The sequence below is a fragment of the Dipodomys spectabilis genome, unplaced genomic scaffold (assembly GCF_019054845.1).
Source record: "Dipodomys spectabilis isolate Male_0828 unplaced genomic scaffold, ASM1905484v1 ptg000118l, whole genome shotgun sequence".
Lineage (NCBI taxonomy): Eukaryota > Metazoa > Chordata > Mammalia > Rodentia > Heteromyidae > Dipodomys > Dipodomys spectabilis.
In genome coordinates, this window is record NW_024870795.1 from 7,317,395 (window position 1) to 7,338,457 (window position 21,063).

Below are 21,063 nucleotides of genomic sequence, written 5' to 3' on the forward strand. Positions count from 1 at the left end.
AAAGCTTGTTTCCTTCTGGCATACCTGTGTTTTCTGTTTGTTTTGTTTTTTGCCAGTCTTGGGACTTGAACATAGGGTCTAGGTACTGTCCCTGATCTTCTTTTGCTCAAGGCTAGCACTCTACCACTTTAGCCACAGTGTCACTTCCAGCTTTTTCTGTGTATGTGGTACTGAGGAATCAAACCAGGGCTTCATGCATGCTAGGCAAGCACTCTACCACTCAGCCATATTTTCAGCCCTAGCATACCAGTTTTTTGTTTTTTTGGGTTTTTTTTTTCTTGGGTCCGGTTGTGGGGCCTGAACTCTGGGCCTGGGCTCTGTCCCTCAGCTCTGCAGCTCAAGGCTAGCACTCTTATCTTTTTGCTTATGTGGTGTTGAGGAATCAAACCCAGGCCCTCATGCGTGCAAGGCAAGCGCTCTACCACTGAGCCACCTTCCCAGCCCAACATACCAGTTCTATATGCAGGTAAAACACTGCTGATACATTGCCTCCAATGTGTTTGGGGCTTTCTAGGAAGACCTCCAAACAAAAGTATTGTCTTGGGCCAGGTGCTGGTACCTCATGCCTACAATCCTAACTACTCAGGAGGCTGAGATTTGAGGATCATGGCAGGAAAGTCTCTGAGACTCTTATCTCCAAAAAAGTACTCAGAAAAAATAGTAGTGCTGTTGCTCAAGTGGTAGAGTTCTAGCCTTGAGCAATAAGTGGTCAGGGACAGCTCCCAGGCCCTGAGTTTAAGCCCCAGGAGAAAGAAAGAAAGAAAGAAAGAAAGAAAGAAAGAAAGAAAGAAAGAAAGAAAGAAAGAAAGAAAGAAAGAAAGAAAGAAAGAAAGAAAGAAAGAAAGAAAGAGAGAGAGAGAAACAGAGAGAGAAAGAAAGAAAGAAAGGAAAGAGAGGGGGAGAGAGGGAGGGGGAGAGAGGGAGGGAGGGAGGGAAAGAGAGAAAGAGAAAGGGAGGGAGGGAGGGAGGGAAGGAAGAAAGGAAGGAAGGAAGGAAGGAGGGAAGGAAGGAAGAAAGGAAAGAAGGAAGGAAGGAAGGAAGGGGGAAGGAAGGAAGGGGGAAGGGAAGGGAAGGGGAAAAAAAAAAGTAATGTGTTGGGGTTGAAGCCATGGCCCAGGTGATAGAATACCAGCCAAAGAGGAAAAGTGGTCTTGGCAAAAAAAAAAGAGGAAAAAGAAGAAGTAATGTCTTAGCTGGGCACTGGTATCTGTCTCACATCTGTAATACTAGCTACTCAAGAGGCTGAGATCTAAGAATCAAGGTTCAAAGCCAGCCTAGGCAAGAAACTGTGAGACTCTTATTTTCAATTAACCACTGAAAAGCCAGAATCACAGCTGTGATTCAAGTGGTAGTGCATCAGCCTTGATCAAAAAAGATAATCTATATCACCCAGACCCTAAGTTCAAGCTCCAGTACTGACACAGACAGACACATAAACACTTGGGCACATCTTCTTTAATTCTCATGCAATCATTTTCTGGTCAGGTACTGTGAAATCCTATAATAACTAAATTAGTGCTATGGCTAAAAATGAGTGCAATCAGGATAGATAAGGAATAAATTACCATTAAATGGAATGGTAATTTGGGCATGCTTTCTTTTTCATAATCTGGTTTAAGTTCTGATCACCTGTATACAGGCAACCTTAAAAACAGTATAAGCTAAGCCAGTACTGGGGGGGAAAAAAAAACAAGAACAAGAAAAAACTGTAGTTTCAATTAAGTTCAACTGCTCCAGACGTCTAGGCCGTGCTACCATTTAATCGGAAAGTTAATGCAGTCTTCAAGTTGTTCTTTCTTGGCTTTCTAAATTTAAAATTAGCTGGGCACCAGTGGTTCATGCCTGTAATCCTAGCTACTCAGGAGGCTGAAATCTGAGGATCATGATTAAAAGCCAGCTCTGGTAGGAAACTCCATGATACATACTCTCATCTCCAATTTAGCACTCACAAAAAGCCAGAAGTGGAGTTATAGCTCAAGTGGTAGAGCACTACCCTCAAGCAAAAAAGTTCAGGGACAGCACAAAAGCGCACAGACAGTACCCAGGCCATGCCCAAGGCTGGCAAAGAAAGAGGAGGAGGGGAGGAGAGGGGAGGGAGGGAAGGAGGTGGGGAGGGAGGGAGGGAGGGAGGGAGGAAGGGAGGGAGGGAGGGAGGGAGGGAGGGAGGGAGGGAGGGAGGGAGAGCTGGACGTCAGTGTTTTTACACCTGTAATCCTAGCTACTCAGGATGCTGAGACCTGAGGATCACAAACTGAAGCCAGACTAGGCAAGAAAGTCTGTGAGACTCTTATCTCCAGCAAACTACTCAGAAAAAGCCAGAAGTGGCACTACTACTCAAGTGGTAGAGTGCCAGATGAGCAAAAGAAGCTCAGGGACAGGGCCCAGAGTTCAAGCCCCAGGTCTGGACAAAAAAAAAAAAGTAATGAGAGAGGTGCTTCTAGTCAACCATATATTCTGTTAACTATTACACTTTGCTGCTAGATAAACTGAGACATGGAGAAGGATCCACTTAGAAAAGTAGAAAAAAAAAGTTTTAGAGACACATGAAACTGGGTCTGGAACAATGCAATTTCAAGCAAAGTACTAACCTCTCTTTTTTTTGGTCAGTCATGTAGCTCAACTTTGGGCTTGGGTACTGTCCTTGCACTCTTCAGCTCAAGGCGAGCACTCTACCACTTGAGCCACAGCGCCACTTCTGGTTTTCTAGTGGTTTATTGGAGATAAGAGTCTCACGGACTTTCCTGCTCGGGTTGGCTTTGAACCTCGATCCTCAGATCTCAGCCTCCTGAGTAGCTAGGATTATAGGTGTGAGCCACAGTGCCCTGGCCCAATTTCTTTAGCTATACAGTGGGACTAATAATTCTTGATGTGTGGGAATGAAATACATAGGTGATATAATACTTGAAAATGCTTAAGCTGGGACTGGGAAGGTGGCTCAGTGGTAGAGTGCTTGCCTTGCATGCATGAGGCCCTGGGTTCGATTCCTCAGCACCACATAAGCAAAAAGAAAAAAGCCAGAAGTGGCGCTGTGGCTCAAGTGGTAGAGCGCTAGCCTTGAGCTGAAGAGCTGAGGGACAGCGCCCAGGCCCAGAGTTCAGGTCCCATGACTAGACCTCCCCCCCCCCCCCAAAAAAAAAAAAAAGAAAATGCTTAAGCTATGCCTAGTCAATCAGAATATGTTTAAGTAAATAGTATGATGAAAGAAAGGCAGTGACTGGTCCAAGTCTCCACCACCTCTTTCTAAAACCAGGCATCCCTAGTAAACTCTTGTGCTAAAAATTTACTTCTTCAGAACTTTGCCTCTGTGTGTGTGTGTGTGTGTGTGTGTGTGTGTGTGTGTGCGCGTGTGCGCACGCGCGCGCATTCTAGAGCCTGAATTCAGAGCCTGGGCAATGTTCCTGAGCTGCTTTTCCTCAAGGCTAGCAATCCACCACTTGAGCCACAGCTCCATTTCTGGCTTTTTGGCAGTTAATTCGAGATAGGAGTCTCACAAACTTTCCTACTCAGGCTGACTTCGAACCATGATTCTCAGATCTCAGCCTTCTGAGTAGCTTAGGAATATAGGTGTGAGTCACTGGCGTTCAGCTTTCTAATAACTCCCCCCCCCCCCCCCCCCCAGTCTTGGGGCTTGAACTCAAGGTCTGGTATGAGCACTGTCCTTGAGCTTCTTTTTGCTTAAGGCTAGCACTCTACCACTTGAGCCACAGTGCAACCTACAGCTTTTTCTGTTCAATTCTGAGGAAGTGAACCCAAGGCTTCATGCATGCTAGGCAAGCACTCTACCACTAAGCCACATTTCCAGCCCTCCTAACAACTTTTTAAACAGCTAACTAAAAAATTAAGCCAGGAGCTGGTGGCTCATGCCTGTAATCCTATCTACTCAGGAGACTGAGATCTGAGGATCCTGGTTGAAAGCCAGCTTGGACAGGAAAGTCCATGAGACTCTTTCTCCACTTAAACACCAAGAAACCAGAAGTGACCCTCAAAGTGGTAGAGTGCTTGGCTTGAGCAAAAGACCTCAGGCACAGTGCCCAGGCCCTGAGTTCGAGCCCTACGACCGACAAAAAATAAAAAATAACTGGGATCCATTTAACAGTTTTCTTAACTAATGACATTCACTGTATCTATATCAATACAGTAACAAAAGTAAAAATAAAGTATTCGATTCTACAAAAATTACTTCCTGTTTGGAGGTAGAGGAGCATTTATTTATTCAAGAAATATTAACCAAACATCTCATATTTTCTATTCACAAGAGAGTACCTATCAAACTTACGATCTAATTATTCAGTCCCATTGTGATTCTAAGCCTTCTTTGGACCTTCCTCTCTTTAAATGTAAACAACAGGAGTTTAAAGATGGTCTTTTCCTACCCTTCCATCCCTGACATTCCACTTGTGAAGCAGAGATAGATCTTTGCTCCATCCGAGTTGACTGAATGGATTAAAAGCACTTATCAAAGTACAGAACTGAGTTCAAACTGCTTCGAACTTCACATTGGATTCGCGATAATGAAGCAGAAAAACGAAGATGCTTACTTGTGGGCTTCCTAGATTAAGTATCTGACACGAGAAAAGCCTGCCTGCCAGAAGCCAGGTGGGCAGCGCGAAAAGGAGTCGTCTTCCCCTAGTACATCCTTTATCACGCTGGGCACAGAGAATACAAGAGAGAGGAGAGAGACGAGAGAAAAATGTATCGCTAAGTCTTTTTCAAACCTTCTCCCTTTCCCTGGAAGGCTGATCTTACAAGACACGGCCCCTCGGAGCCTCCGCTTTGGGGATCTGGGGGTCCTCACAGCCCTACTCCTTCAGGAACTGGGGAGTCTCAGAGCCCCGATTCCGTTCCCACAGAAGCCCCCGTGTCTTCACTTCTGTCCCCTCCCAAGCTCGTCTTTGCCTGCTTCTGCCTCTCCGGGACCCACGTCTTGGGTAGCCCTGCTTCAGAATCCTTGGGAGCCCAGGATCTTCGCTGTCCCGCTTCTGTCTGTTAGGAGCCCGAGTCCTCGCTGCTCCACTTTTACCTCTCCGGAGCCCGTGTCTTCACGCCCTCTCCTCCTAAAAGTACGGGTGCTCACAATCCTGTCCCTCTCGGACGACTTTCCCTCGGGTGCCAGAGAACTCACGTCCGTCCCCGTTCCCTGAGTCTCGTTCCGAGCCCGGGTCCCCACAGCCGTGTCTTCTCCGAGCCCGATCCCCTCAAGTCCCGTCCCAAGAGCCTGACTCCTCTCAGCCCAGACTCTTCCACCATCTGGCTCTTCAGACACTGACCCGCTGTGGGTCTGGGTCCTGACTCCCTCCTCCCGCTCTTCTTCCTCAACTGCCAGGGCCCAAGACTCACAGGCAGCAGCGTCTATCTCCCCATGATATGCGGAGACTGCCCCAGTGAAGCTTTCCTCTCAGCAGCCGGTCCGACTGCTCGGCCCTCCCCGAGTACTTCCGGCACCGCTCCCCCGCCTCCAACCCGGAAACGCGCGGCTCTTCCGGCCGGCGGGAGCGCGCTTGTCTGGCGCAGGCGCAGACAGCTCTACGACACGTGGTTGCGGTAGCCGGCTGCAGCTCCGCTCGGCTCCAGCGGTCGTTCGTGCTGTTTCCTGCTTGTGGCTGACTTGGTGGCGTGGGCCGAGTTGAGGGTCTTCTACCTCACCATCGAAGCTGCCCTAGCTGTTTCTTCCCGACTCATCTTGAGTCGGTCGCTAGCGTGACCGGTAACTGACGCCCTTGGGTGGCCTCGAAGTCGCCATTTTTGACTGGTGTCTTTTGTTAGGCTGTCAGGACGGGACTCTCTCCGGGAGGGACTGCGGTGTTGCCTAGGTATCCTCCTTAACCCCTCCCCCGCCCAGTAGGGGAGCCGGCCGCCCCGAGACCGGCGGCCGGAGAGACCGATCTTTTGAATTTGCAAGTGAATAACAATCGAACTGCCAGAAAGTGTCTTAACTTCCTTCCGATGTGTCATTTGGAGAAACCGAAAAAATTCACCAATGTTCTAGCTAATAAGTGCGAGGCCTCAGCTTGAGCTGAGAATTCACTCTCTAAAATCTGAGCCTGTGATGCAACCATTAAGTTCTCTTGTCTCTTTTTTTTTTGAGTGTTTTCACCCATTTAATGAATGCTTGGTGACAACTATATTTTCACCCTGTTCTTAGATGGTAGGCATGTAAACCATATACGATTCCAATATCTGGGGGTTTAGTAACATACACAAAAGAAAGCATAAAAGGCAGTGACACCCAGAGATAGCAACAGTAGCTGGCAGCAGGAATCTAGAAGAGCTAACCAAGTTGGAGCAGCAGACTGCCCTCTGTTGGGTGGGTTTTGCTTTCTTTTGGAGACCAGGGCATGAACTCAAGGCCTAGACACTGCCCTTTAGCTTTTTGCTCAAGGTTGGTGTTCTGCCACTTGAGCTACAGGGAATTCCATAAGTAGTTGTATGCTAAAGAAAGCAAATTGTCTTAACAGTCTATATGGATATATTTGTTTTAAAATGTATGCACATGATTAGGCTCTGGTGGCTTGCTCCTCTCATCAGAGCTACTACAAGATGCTGAGATCTGAGAATCTGGCATGAAGCCAGACCAGGCAAACAAATCTTCAAGACTCTTAACCTTTTTTTGTTTCTTTTCTGTTTGGAGGTGTTTGAACTCAAGGCCTTGCGCTTCTTTTGTTCATAGCTAGCATTCTACCACTTGAGCCACAGCGCCACTTCTGGCTTTTTTCTTTCTTTCTTTCCTTGTTTCTTCCTCTTTTTTTTTCTAATAGCTTCTTGGAGATAAGAGTCTTTCAGACTTTCCTGCCTGGAATGGCTTCCAACAGTAATCCTCAGATCTCAGCCTCCTGAGTTGCTAGGATTACAGGTTTGAGCCACCAGAACCTGGCTCCCAGCTGACTCTCATCTTCATTTAACCAAAAAAAGTCAGAAGCAGAAGTGTAGCTCAATGGCAGAGTACCAGCTGTGAACAAAGAAAGCTGTGTAAGAGAAAAGGCCAGGGCTGGAAGTGTAGCTTAGTGGTAGAATGCTTGCCTAGTCTGCATGAAGCCCTGGGTTTGAAAATGACACTGGATTTGGAAGTGGCACTGTGGCTCAAGTGGTAAAGTGCTAGCCTTGAGCAAAAAGATGCTCAGGGACAGTGCTCAGGCCCTGAGTTCAAGCCCCAGGACTGGCAAAAAACAAAAACAGGGCCTTGAGTTCAAGCCCCACTATTGGCACAAAATAGACAAAACAAACAAACAAAAACAACCTGCTCGGTGTTGGTGGCTCACACCTGTAATCCTAGCTATTCAGGAGGCTGAGATACGAGGATCGAGGTTCAAAGCAAGCCAAGGCAGGAAAATCCATGAGAATTATTTCCAATAAAATTACTCAGAAAAAGCTGGAAGTGATACTGTGGCTCAAGAGGTAGAGTGCAGTGCTATCCTTCAGAAAAAGATTCTTAGGTACGGCACCCAGGCCCAAAGCTCAAGCCCCACGACCGGCAAACAAAACAAAAACCTGCATGTATTTATACTATGTATGTACATATGAAAAGTGTGACAGGATAAGCACTAAAATATGAATGCATCTTCACATTTTACATGATTACTGGTTTGTTTTTTTTTTTGGTCAGTTGTGGAGCTTGAACTCTTGGCCTCAGCTCTTCAGCTCAAGGAAAGTGCTCTACCACTTGAGCCACAGCGCCACTTCTGGTTTTCTGGTGGTTTATTGGAGATAAGAGTCTCCCAGCTGAGCACCAGTGTAATCCTAGCTACTCAGGAGGCTGAGATCTGAGGATTGGGATTCAAAGCCAGCCCAGGCAGAAAAGTCCCTGAGACTCTTATCTCCAATAAACCACTCGAAAACCGGAAGTGATGCTGTGGCTCTAGCGGTAGAACGCTCTCCTTGAGCTGAAGAGCGCAGGGACAGCGCCCAAGCCCAGAGTTCAAGCCCCATGACCGACAAAAAAAAAATCTCATGGGCATTCCTGCCTAGGGTGGCTTTCAACCATGATCCTCAGATCTCAGCCTCCTGAGTAGCTAGGATTATAGGTGTGAGCCACTGGAGCTTGGCTGGTTTTAATTTTTTTACCAATGATTATATATATGGTTTTAATTTTTTTTTTTTTTGTCGGTTGTGGGGCTTGAACTTTGGGCCTGGGTGCTGTCCCTCAGCTCTTCAGCTCAAAGCAAGTGCTCTACCACTTGAGCCACAGTGCCACTTCCGGTTTTCTGGTGCTTTATTGGAGATAAGAGTCTCACAGACTTTCTTGCCCCGGCTGGCTTTGAACCTCGATCCTCAGATCTCAGCCTCCTGAGTAGCTAAGATTACCGGTGCGAGGCACTGGCACACGGCTTAATTTTTATCATTTATTAACTTGTGGTGTTGGAAAGTGAACCCAGGGTCTTGCATGTGCTATAGAAATGTTTTCTCCTTGAGTTACATCTTATTTAAAAATAATGTCGGTTCAGGAGGCTCAAGTCTGCTTCCAGGCCCAGAGTTCAAACCCCATGATCAACAATAAATAAATAAGTAAATAAACATCATAACTCAATGAACCTTTATTATGTGGAGAAAATATGGATGGTAAAAGATTATATCTTTAAGACACTTTTGATTACAAACAATACAGTAACAATGATAAATCATTAACTATCTTTAAAATTTCCTCTGATAGCCTTCATCCTATTACCTTCCCAGACGTAATCATTGATAAATGTTCTTCTAGACCTTTTTGCCATATACATAATGGCTATTAAAAATAAATAGCACTGGAATCTGGGCACCAGTAGCTCATACCTGTAATCCTAGGTACTCAGCATGCTGATATCTGATATCAGGGTTCGAAGCCAGCCAGGGAGGGAAAGTCTATGACATTCTTACCTCCAATAAAGTTATTAAAGAGCCAGAAATGGAGCTGTGGCTCACAGTGGTAGAGTGCTAGCCTTTGAGCGGAAGAAGCTCAGGAACAGCACCAAAGCCCAGAGTTAAAGCCTCATCACACACACACTCACAAACGACAAAAACGCCGGCCTCCACCGACGGTGCACACGGTGCGTGCTCCTCGTCAGCAGCAGGAGGTAGGTGGCATCTCAGGCCCACCCTGACACGGCGCGGTGAAGCAGATCCGTTGCTTCCAGTTCTCGTCTGGATTCCTCGTGTCTTCAGCAGCCGGTTCAGGATGGATGGCGGCGAGTGGCACACATCCTAATCATTTTCAATTTTGATAGCTTGGGATTCGCGTTTCCAAGAACCGATCTTCCCACAACGCCTGAAGGTTAACCTCCGGGAAGGGAGCTAAACAGCGCGCCCCACAGCAGCTGGGCTCTGGCAACTGCTCCGCCCGCCTCCCGCTCCACGGCCGCCAGCTCCTTCCCAGCAAGCACTGCTCATATTTGCATATGCACGCGTACATACTTTTGCTGGTATGCAACACTCCAAAAATAATAAATAAATTCTCTTTAGCGCGTTTCTGAGGGTTAGAAAACTCTGGAATTTCTTACTTAATTTCAGGAACATAAATAGCGGGCTTTTGTTTTCACCCGTACTGTAATATGGTTTGAATTTGACTGCCATCTTGGTTTCGGGGCCGTTAAGGCAAAAAGGGCTTCTGCCGTGAGTGGCACACGTAGGGCAACTTGATTGCTCTGCGTGCGGAATCGACATCAAGAGATTTCGGAGGCATAATTTTTTGGTACCTGGGCAGCTGGTGATCGTTGGTCCCGGCGCCCTTGCGAATGGTTTACGGACAGTGAGGTTTTTGTCTACTTGTATTTCGTGTTTTTTTTTTTTTTTTTATCGTAGTTATTTGTATGTTTTCAGCGCGCAGAAGGAGTTACTTGAGTAAGGGTAATGGCTTCAGGGCTGGGAAGTTGGCTTCGTGGTAGTGCTTGCCTAGCATACTTGAGTTCCTGGGTTCGATTCCTCGGCACAATAAGCAAAGAGGAAAAAAAAGAGCCGGCAGTGGCGCTGTGGCTCAAGTAGTAGAGCGCTGGCCTTGAGCTGATAGAGCTGAGGGACAGCGCCCAGGCCCAGAGTTCAAGTCCCACAACTGACAAAAAACAAGGGAGAGGGCTGGGAAGGTGGCTCAGTGGTAGAGCGCTTGCCTTGCATGCATGAGGCCCTGGGTTCGATTCCTCACCACCACATAAGCAAAAAGAAAAAAGCCAGAAGTGGCCCTGTGGCTCAAGTGGTAGAGCGCTAGCCTTGAGCTGAAGAGCTGAGGGACAGTGGCCAGGCCCAGAGTTCAGGCCCCACAACTGGACCAAAAAAAACAAAAACAAGGGAGAATATAAGGCCATAAGTTCTCAAGCCCTTCTATCACAAAAAGAAATAAAAAATTGAAGAAGCTGAACCCTGGTGGCTCACACCTCACAGGTCAAAGACAGTCCAAGCAGGAAAGTGTGTGAAACTCTTATCTCCAATTAACTACTTAACCACTAGAAAATCAGAAGTGTTGCTGTAGTTCAACGCTAGCCTTGAGCAAGAGAGCTCAGGGAAGGGCTGGGAAGATGGCTCAGTGGTAGAGTGCTTGCCTTGCATGGGTTCGATTCCTCAGCACCACATAAGCAAAAAGGGGGAAAAAAAGCCGGAAGTGGTGCTGTGGTTCAAGTGGTAGAGTTCTAGCCTTGAGCTGAGGGACAGCGCCCAGGCCCAGAGTTCAGGCCCCACAAGCAGACCCCCCCAAAAAAAAAAGAGAGCTCAGGGACGGTGCCTGGGCCCAGAGTTCAAGTCCCATGATGAATCAAAACAAAAACCCTGAGGAATGGTTTCAAGACATTGCATGAGGTATTATTTCTTGGCTATGACATCAAAAAAGGATTAATACCCAATGTATTACAACTCAATAGCCAATAAAACAATTCAAAAACAAAGCTGCCCCTCAACAGAATAAAATGGCAAAAGGGACTAGGTGGAATAACCCATTCACTCCTGTAATTTTACCACTCATGAGGCAGAGAGAGGAAAATCACAAATTTGAGGCTAGCCTGGGCTACATAGACCATATCTCATAAGCAAAACAAAACAAGTTGTAGAGATGACTAGTGATAGTTGCAAAATGTGAATGTAAGTAATTCCTTAGAATTGTGTATATTAAAATTATTAGACCAGGGGCTGGGAAGGTGGCTCAGTGGTAGAGCGCTTGACTTGCATGCCTGAGGCCCTGGGTTCGATTCCTCAGCACCACATAAGAAAAAAGCCAGAAGTGGCACTGTGGCTCAAGTGGTAGAGCACTAGCCTTGAGCTGAAGAGCTGAGGGACAGCACCCAGGCCCAGAGTTCAGGCCCCACATCCAGACCCAAAAATAAATAAAATAAAATAAAATTATTAGACTGGGGGGCTGGGAACGTGGCTTAGTGGTAGAGCATTTGCATAGCATGCATGAAGCCTTGGGTTCAATTCCTCAGTACCACATACACTGAAAAAACCGGACGTGGCACTGTGGCTCTAGTGGTAGAATGCTAGCCTTGAGCAAAAGAATCTCAGGGACAGTGACCAGGTCCTGAGTTCAAGCCCCAGGACTGGCAAAAAAAAAAATGGAATGAATGGAAAAATTGTATGATATATACATTTATTTATTTATTTTTTTGGTCGGTCGTGGGGCTTGAACTCTGGACCTGGGCGCTATCCCTCAGCTCTTCAGCTCAAGGCGAGTGCTCTACCACTTGAGATACAGTGCCACTTCTGGTTTTCTGGTGGTTTATTGGAGATAGGAGTCTCATGGTCTCTCCTGCCCGGGCTGGCTTTGAACCGCGATCCTCAGATCTCAGCCTCCTGAGTAGCTAGGATTACAGGCGTGAGCCACCAGCACCCGGCTGATATATACATTTATATAGATAATCACAATTAAAATTAAATTAGCTAGGTGCCAGTGGCTCAGTCCTACAATCCTAGCTATGCAGAAAGTTGAGATCTGGAGGATGATGGTTTTTAGGCCAGTTAGGGCAGACAGTCTTTGAAGACTCCATCTCCAAAGTAATCAGCAAAAAACAGGGATGGAAGCAGGGTACTAGCGGCAGAGTGCCAGCTGAGCAAGCCTGAGGCCCTGAATGATGTCCTATTAAAGACCAGAAAACTAGAAGTGGTGCTGTGGCTAAAAGTGTACAGTGCTATGGGGTGAGGGGGGTATGATTGGGTGGGAGGGAGGGGGGAGGCTGGGAAGGGAGGTGAAGGGTAAACAAAGGAGGAGGCTGCAATGCTTGGTAAGAAATGTATGCATTATCCTGCCCATGTAATTGTAACCCCTCTGTACAGTATGTTCTCAAATAAAATAAAATAAAATTAAAAAAAAAAAAAAAGTGTACAGTGCTAGACTTGAGCAAAAGACTCAGGGATAGTACTCAGGTCCAATGTTCAAGCCTCACAACTGACAATAGATAAACAAGTAAATAAATAGAAACTTGGATGCAGGGTTGGGGGCTGGGAAGGTGGCTCAGTGGCAGAGTGCTTGCCTTGCATACATGAGGCCCTGGGTTTGATTCCTCAGCACCACATAAGCAGAAAAAGCCGGAAGTGGCGCTTTGGCTCAAGTGGTAGAGCTCCAGCTTTGGGCTGAAGACAGTGCCCAAGCCCAGAGTTCAAGCCCCATGATCGACAAAAAAAAAAAGAAAGAAAGAAAGAGAGAAAGCAAGTAAGCAAGCAAGCAAGCTGGCCAGGTGTTGCTGGCTCACACTTGTAATCCCAGCTTCTCAGGAGGCTGAGATCTGAGAGAATCCTAGCTCAAAGTCATCCTGGATAGACTTTTAACTCCCATGAACTACCAAAAACAGAAGTAGAGATCTGGCTCAAAAGGTAGAATGATAGCCTTGAATGCAAAAGCACAGAGACAGTGCCCAGGCCCCGAGTTCAAGCCCCACAACTGAAAAAAATAAAATAAATTGACAAGATGGCAAAGAGAAGAGGGGTGTGCCTGAGGGCTATGATATCCCTGGTACTGGGCTGGGATTAGCCGCCGGCTCAGGAAGCCAACACTCAGTGGAGCTAATGGCCACCAGTCACCGACAGGAGATTGAAGCCCACAGAGGGCTTTAAGTGAAGTCCCGTGGGCAACAGAGACAGTCCTGCTTGGGCTTGGAGTTCTGTGAGGTGGGTGGGTGGTGCCAGTGAGTATTCATAGGAATACCAGCTGGCATTTCTTGACTGTTTTCTACATCCGGGCATTGTTCTAAGTCCTGTTTTGCTTGTGGATTACCTCATTTCCCTTTACCGAGCCCTATGAATAATGTACTTTTCCATTTCCTTTTCTCTGTGTGTGTGTGTGTGTGTGTGTGTGTGTGTGTGTGTGTGTGTGTATGTGTGTGTGTGTGTGTATGTGTGTGATGGTCCTGGGGCTTGAACTCAGGGCCTGGGCACTGTCCCTGAGCTTTTGCATTCAAGGCTGTCATTCTCCCTCTTGAGCCAGATCTCTGCTTCCAGTTTCTGGTGGTTCATTAGCATTAAGAGTCTCACAGAACTTTCTACTCAGGATGGCTTTGAACCATGATTCTCAGATCTCAGACTCCTGAGTAGTTAGGATTAAAGGCATGAGCCAGGGGCTGCGAAGGTGGCTCAGTGGTAGAGTACTTGCCTTGCATACATGAGGCCCTAGGTTCAATTCCTCAGCACCAGCACCACATAAACAGAAAAGGCTGAAAGTGGCACTGTGGCTCAAATGGTAGAGCACTACCCTTGAGCTGAAGAGCTTAGGGACAGGGCCCAGGCCTAGAGTTCAAACCCCATGACCAACGAAAATCAAAAAGAAAAAGAAAAGGCATGAGCCACTGGTGCCAGAGTCTATTTCCCTTTTAAAAATAAAGACACTGGGATAGCCGGGAGCCAGTGGTTCACACCTGTAATCCTAGCTACTCAGGAGGTTGAGATCTGAGGAACGCAGTTCAAAGCCAGCCTGGGTGGGAAAGTCTGTAAGCCTCTTATCTCTCAATAAACCACCAGAAAACCAGAAGTGGCGCTGGTACTGTGGCTGAAGTGGTAGAGTGCTTGCCTTGAGTTGAAGAGCTCAGGGACAGTGCCCAGGCCCAGACTTCAAGCTGGGTAACCAACCAAAAAACCAAAAAAAGACACTGGGACAGCGGCAGAGTCTCATTCAAGGTCACTGAGTCAGTGGGACTTCTATCCTAGATGACTCCTAAACCAGAAGTCAGCCTTTTGCTTTGTCCTAGCACTGGATTATGGGTAAAGGGGCTGCATTTGTAGGGAGAGAGAGGTGATTCACCTTCATCCCAGATTTTGTTTCCCCACCAACTGGCAAAACTGCCTCCCTTTCTCTCTGTCTCCTTTTCTGATTCATTTCCCATCTGCTAGAGGTTTCTGGCTTTGGGGGGCTGTGGATGACGCAGAAGGGAAGCAAGCTGTGGGGGGTGGGGAGGGAGGCACACACATTCAGGTACTCCTTCACTGACAAATGGTTTTCCTGCTCTCTAAGCAACTCTAAGCACTAAGTCAACATTCTAAGATCTGATGATCCTGATGTCCCTGGTGCTCCTGTGAGGATTCATTGCAGGGTACCTATTGAGAGAGTACAGAGCAGAAGTCACGTATGGGAAAGAACAGTAAACCTGATGTGAGCCAGTCATCTTAGTGAATCAGGAGACTGGGAACTGAAGATGGATGTCCATAGCCAGCCTGGGCAGGAAAGTCCACAAGACTCTTACTCAAAATCACTAAAAATCCTGCAAGTGGATCTGTGGCTCAAGTGGTAGAGTGTCAAATTTGAGCAAAAAAGCTCAGGGATGGAAGCAAGATGGCAGGTTCCATGGGATAAAAATTAGTGTGCTGCTTGGCGCCCGTGGCTCACACCTGTAATCCTAGCTACTCAGGAGGCTGAGATCTGAGGATTTGGTTCAAAGCCAGCCCGGGCAGGAAAGTCTGTGAGACTCTTATCTCCAATAAACCACTAGAAAACCTTAAATGGCGCTGTGGCTCAAGGGGTAGAGCGTTTGCCTTGAGCTGAAGAGCCCAGGGACAGTGCCTAAACCCAGAGTTCAAGTCCCACGACCCAAAAAAAAAAAAAAAAAAAATTGGTGTGCCTAGAAGCAGATTTTAAAGGAAGTTTCTTTTGAAATATCTTTTCTCAGCTGGGTGCCAGTGGCTTAGGCCTTTAAACGTAGCTACTCAGGAGACTGAGATCTGAGGATTGCAGTTCAAAGCCAGCCTGGGACAGGAAAGTCCATGAGACTCTTTTTTTTTTTTTGTTGGTCGTGGGGCTTGAACTCTGGGCCTGGGCGCTGTCCCTCAGCTCTTCAGCTTAAGGCGAGCGCTCTACCACTTGAGCCACAGCGCCACTTCCGGTTTTCTGGTGGTTTATTGGAGATAGGAGTCTCATGGTCTCTCCTGCCAGGGCTGGCTTTGAACCGCGATCCTCAGATCTCAGCCTCCTGAGTAGCTAGGATTACAGGCGTGAGCCACCAGCGCCCGGCTCCACGAGACTCTTATCTCCAATAAAACCACTTAGACAACTGGAAGTGGCGCTGTGGCTAGAGCACTAGCCTTGAGCTGAGGAGCACAGGGACAGCACTCAAGCCCAGAGTTCAAGCCCCACGAAAGTATCTTTTCCCATCTTGCCTGATAAGCTCCTGGTACACAATGGTGGCAGCAGTAAAATGATTAATTACAAAGTTGAGCTTGCTTTGTCCTCTGATGGCAGGATGATAGTATGTTACCACCTTCTGTGGACATTCCATATGAACACACTAAACCCATCCCTCAACCAGATCCTGTGCATAATAATGAAGAAACACTCGATTAAGTGCCGAAAACCAGATTGGGAGAAAAAAAAATCAACCTCTTGAACAAGGACCTATGATAGGACAACTTAGTAAAATGTTCTTTACTACTAAGCATCGCTGGTATCCTCATGGACAGTATCAGACATAAGAAAGTGAAGCCTTCAAAAGACAGATGAGCCGGGCGCTGGTGGCTCACGCCTGTAATCCTAGCTACTCAGGAGGCTGAGATCTGAGGATCGCGGTTCAAAGCCAGCCGGGGCAGGAGAGACCGTGAGACTCCTATCTCCAATAAAAACTACCAGAAAGCTGGAAGTGGCGTTGTAGCTCAAGTGGTAGAGCGCTCGCCTTGAGCTGAAGAGCTGAGGGACAGCGCCCAGGCCTGGAGTTCAAGCCCCATGACCGACAAAAAATAAATAAATAAATAAATAAAAGACAGATGATATCAAGGCTCTAAGAAGAATGAGAGAGAGAGAAAACTAGAAAAAGAGAGAGAGATCATCCTCCTCTTTATTTGCCATTTGAAGAAATACAATCACCAGTAGGGTATATAGTAAAGTAATAAAAATTCTTTTCATTACAAAAAAAAAAAAAAAAGCTCAGGGACAATACCCAGGCCCTGAATTCAAGTTCCAATACCAACACACACACACACACACACACACACACACACACACACAACGTGCATCTGTATGCCTGGATAAATTAAAGTGTTTTGAGCAATGCCTGGAATCTAGTAAGTTCCCAGCAAGCCTGGGCAGCAATCGTCAGTGTCCATACTTATGGCAAAATTGTTGGCAGCCTGCGTCTAGCCAGAATTCCCCACTCCCGAAGGGGCCCTGGATATCTTAAATATTCCACAACAAAACTTCTAACCCTCCTGCCCATCCCTAAAGTTATTTTTAGCCAGATTTTTTTTTTCTTTTGGTAGGTTGTGGGGTTTGAACTTTGGGTCTAAGCATTGTCCCTGAGCTCTTCAGCTCAAGGCAAGCACTCTACCACTTGAGCCACAGTGTCACTTCTGGTTTTCTGGTGTTTATCTGGAGGTAAGAGTCTCACAGAGGGGCTGAGAAAGTGGCTCAGGGGTAGAGTGCTTGCCTTGCAGACATGAGGCCCTAGGTTCGATTCCTCAGCACCACATAAGCAGAAAAAGCCCAAAGTGGTGCTTTGGCTCAAGTGGTAGAGCACTTGCCTTGAGGCTGGCTTTGGACCTTGATCCTCAGATCCCAGCCTCCTGAGTAGCTAGGATTACTGGAGTAAGCCACGGAGCCCAGCTCCAGATATATATGTATGTTTTTTGTTTTTGTTTTTTGGGTCCGGTCGTGGGGCCTGAACTGTGGGCCTGGGCGCTGTCCCTCAGCTCTTCAGCACTTCCAGCTTTTTTTTTCTGCTTATGTGGTGCTGAGGAATCGAACCCAGGGCCGCATGCATGCGAGGCAAGCACTCTATCACTGAGCCACCTGCCCAGCTCCAGCTATGATTTTTTAAAATCTATAAAATGGAAGTGAAAAGAGCTTAGTAGGGTTGTGGTGAGGATGTTAAAGAAAAGCATGTTCCTTCTCAAGGCATGGTCACAGAAATTCTTTTTGTTTGGGTAAAGGCTAGCGACTGATCTACCACTTTGAGCCGCAGCTCCATTTCCGGTTTTCTGGCGGCTAACTGGAGATAGAGTCTCACAGACTTTCCCTGCCAGGATGGCTTCGATGGGGCGATCCTCGGATCGCAGCTTCCTGAATAGCTAGGTTTTCAGGCGTGAGCCACCGGCGCCCGGCTACACTTGTCAGTACTGTCAGGAACTTTCCTAAGTATTTCCATAAGGCAGGTCTCCCGCGGAGCACACGTTTCCTGCGGGAACATGGAGGGTTAAGAGTGTCAGTTGTCAAATCATTCTCCCACCGTCGTGTAAATTCCAGCCTCGAATTCAAGACTTGAACCCAGAACCTTGCAGGAAGGAAGGAAAGCCTGGACAGAGGATGCCAAGGGCTTGTGCTTAAGGCCTGGCGACCAGTTCCCGATCTACGCTCAGCCAGCTCTTCTCATTCCATCGGGAAGGTACCCCGAGGGTCTGGGACCCTGTGAGCTACACCAAACAGGCTCTGTGGAAGAGCGAGGGCAGAGTCCTCCAGAGGAGTAGAGAACTTAGCACCGCTGGACTGGACTGTCGATGAGCTGATCTTTGATTTAGACCTTGCTTATCTGTAAAGTCGAGGGAAGAAGAGGCACTTCGGTCGCGGGTCGCTGGGGAATCTTGCAAACGCTGCCCTTCAGTTGCCGAAAGACTCCCCCCGCCCCCCACTCCCCAGCCCCCCGCTTAAAGAACGGCCCACATGCCTCAGCGGAGGTTTATCCTCCGCCAGGCCGGCAAAAGGGACGCGTCCCCTTTAAGGCGGCAGCTCGCCGGCGGCGGCGGCCGGAAGTGTTGAAGCCCGGCCTAGCGGCGGCGGTGGCGGTAGCTGCCGTGGCGGCCTCTGCGCATGCTCCGTCGCCCGCCCGCCCTGGCCGCTCGCCGCCCGCCCGCCCGACGGAGACGGTGAGGAGGGGGAGGGGTGGGCGCGCGGCGCGGGGTGGGGTGGGGGCGGGGGGGGCGGGCGCGGGGGGCCGCGCGGCGGCGGGCGAGGGCGGGCGGACGGGCGCGCAGGGGGCGGGGGGCTGCTGCCTCCGCGGGCGCCTCCCCACGCCCTGTGCGTGCCGCCGCCGCCGCCGGGGAGCGAGCGGACGTCGCGGCGCCGCGGGGGGGGTGGGGGGACGCTGCCGCTGGGTCCGCCCGAGCCGCCGGGCCGCCCCCAGCGCGGCCGGCCGCGGCGCCCGGGCTCGGGTCCCGGCGGAGGGCGGCCGCGCCGCCGAGCCCCCGGACCAAGGGGGCCCCGGAAGTCCTCGCCGGAGGGGGCCGGAGCCACTCCGGATCGAAACGTCCGGGAGCCCAGGCCCCCCGCGAGGGGCTCCGGGGAAACCTGGGGTGCCCAGAGAGGCGGGGTCCGGGGGTTCCGGCCCCGCGCGGAGCAGCTGGGGGGCCCCTGGGGGGAGGGGACCGGTGCCCGTCGGGGGCCGCCCGGGCTGAGGGGGGGATCCTACCGAGGAAGGAGGGCCCAGCGCTCACGGGAGGGGCGCGTGACTGGGCCCGGCCACGGGCGGCGGGCTAGGGAAGGGGGTGGGGGGCCCTTTGGGAAGGAGCTTCCAGAAAGAGCGAGCAGGCCCGAGGCGTCCCCCAGGTGAGGGGACGATGGGACGACCCCGGGAGCCTTCGGACGCAGCGGGGAGCGCGGGGCGCCTGGGAGGCGCGCTGGGGGCCGAGCTCGTCTCCCGGTGGGAAGCCTGGTGGAAAAGTGCGGAGACGACCATTGAGGGGGACAAGAGGAGTGTCCCCCTGCGCCAGGACATCACTGGGGGACCGACCAGGTGTCGGCTACTGGAGGGGCGGGACGTGAGGATCGTGGAGACAGCCCCCACTGGACTCAATAGGGATTCACGGAAGGCTTGGCTGGCCAAGGGGCAGCAGAGCCCAGAATTCTCTCCAAATGAGAGCGATCTCATTCACGGTGTCTGGAAGAACCGAGAAATAGGAGTTTCCTCCCCGTGGGGAGCTGGGGGGATTCTTCTCATCGAAATCCCCACTGCCACTTGCTAATTTTTTTTTTTTTTTTACCAAAGTGAGTTTGTGGGACATTTTCACTAAGTGATTTTACAGTCTCTGATTGACTTTGTGCATTTATTGTTACCGACGGAAATGGTGATTTTTCATTTTTACTGCAGCAAGCACATTGAATAGCTAACTTCTGCTTCTCTTGATTTAAGTTGGATTAACCGGGGCCCTATTTTGGTACCCTGGACTCCCATGGGGGGGGGGTACTCCACTCTCCAAACATCTACATAGTTATCGCCAATCCATGATTTACCCAGAACTTTATTTACTCTGGCTATTTCTCTCCTGTGCAATCTACTTGGCTTCAGTATGTTTGATTGCACTCTGAATCATTTGCTAAATGCAGGAGAAGGAATAAAGAAGGGAGGAATTCTGAGAATTTTGACCTTAAGTAACAAAGTTTCAATCTGAAGTTTGCTTTTTTTTTTTTTTTTTTTTTGCTCTGGTCCTGTGGCTTGAACTCAGGGCCCAGGTTCTAGGCACTGTCCTGAGCTTTTTTCTTTTTCTCTTTCTTTCTTTCTCTCTTTCTTTCTTTCTTTCTTTCTTTCTTTCTTTCTTTCTTTCTTTCTTTCTTTCTTTCTCTCTCTTTTTTTTTTGCTCAAGGCTAGTGCTCCACCACTTGAGCCACACCTCCCACTTCTGGTATTTTTTAAATGTAAATTTTATTTATTTATTTTTTTGTTGGCGGTGGGGCTTGAACTCTGGGCCTGGGCGCTGTCCCTCAGCTCTTCAGCTCAAGGCTAGCGCTCTACCACTTGAGCTACAGCGCCACTTCCGGTTTTCTGGTGATTTATTGGAGAGAGGAGTCTCACGGTCTCTCCTGCCCAGGCTGGCTTTGAACCGCGATCCTCAGATCTCAGCCTCCTGAGTAGCTAGGATTACAGGCATGAGCCACCAGCGCCCGGCAAATGTAAATTTTATTGTAAAGGTGATTTAGAAGGGTTTGTAAGAGGCAGATAATGAATATATTTCTTTTTGAACTGAGTTGGCCCCTCTCTCATTTGCTCCCACTTTCCTCACCCCCTCTTCCAGTTTTTTGGTGATTAATTGGAGATAAGAGTCATAGCCTTTCCTGCCAGAACTGACTTTGAATAGCAGATTCTCAGATCCCTGCCTCTTGAGTAGCTAGGAATACAGGTGTGAGTCACCAATGCTTGGCTTGGAAGTTTAAGACAGAGTGGTTAGAAAATTAAAGAATATCTGCTATTTATTATTCCTTTTCAACTACTGAGTATTTCTATTCCTACAGGCTTGACACTTGTGCTTCAAACACTGCATCTTGCCATATCTTAGACACCGGGCTTTCAGTATAAAATGGATTTAATGCTAAATAGGTCAGATGTCTTTTTTTTAACCAGTCCTGGGGCTTGAACTCAATGACTGGTTTTCCCTGAGCTTCTTTCATTCAAAACTAGTGCTCTACCACTGTGGCACAGGAATACTTCCGGCTTTTTCTGAGTAGTTCATTGGAGATTAAGCCTCATGGACTTTCCTGCTTGGCCTTGCATATACTAAACCTGTGCTCTACTACTGAATGGTACCTCAGCCAACCAAATAATTATAAATTTGACGTACTTCCTTTACATTAATTCCCTAGAATTACAGAGTATGTTGTGTAATTTTATAAGGAATACTCTAAGGCCTTGGCCACAAAATACCCAAAGGATTAACTTGCTTATTTCCCATTGAGTTTTTGTTGCTATAAACAAGATATGTTTTCCAGGTAAAAAAGAA

The 21,063-nt window shown here is 48.5% G+C and overlaps 2 protein-coding genes and 1 non-coding gene across 6 annotated transcripts in view; 2 read left to right on the forward strand and 1 right to left on the reverse strand.

Moving 5' to 3' along the window:
* The window catches only part of Taf12 (TATA-box binding protein associated factor 12), a 31,484-nt gene extending 26,034 nt beyond the window's left edge, over positions 1–5,450 (reverse strand). The window contains exon 1 of one of the 2 annotated variants that reach the window (XM_042688721.1): positions 5,338–5,450. The gene's annotated coding sequence lies outside the window, so the exon portion shown is untranslated. Of the gene's footprint in view, positions 1–4,538; positions 4,558–5,337 lie in introns of those variants that run through there. The other variant, XM_042688722.1, reaches the window with a different exon arrangement.
* A 4,116-nt stretch (positions 5,451–9,566) lies between these two features.
* LOC122115352 lies at positions 9,567–9,700 on the forward strand. Its single transcript, XR_006148753.1, has one exon. It is a non-coding gene; the product is annotated as a U11 spliceosomal RNA (small nuclear RNA).
* Positions 9,701–18,129: 8,429 nt separating this feature from the next.
* Gmeb1 (glucocorticoid modulatory element binding protein 1) overlaps positions 18,130–21,063 on the forward strand; it is a 46,263-nt gene continuing 43,329 nt past the window's right edge. For all 3 annotated transcript variants that reach the window (XM_042688689.1, XM_042688692.1, XM_042688691.1), the window contains exon 1: positions 18,130–18,219. The gene's annotated coding sequence lies outside the window, so the exon portion shown is untranslated. The remainder of the gene's footprint in view (positions 18,220–21,063) is intronic.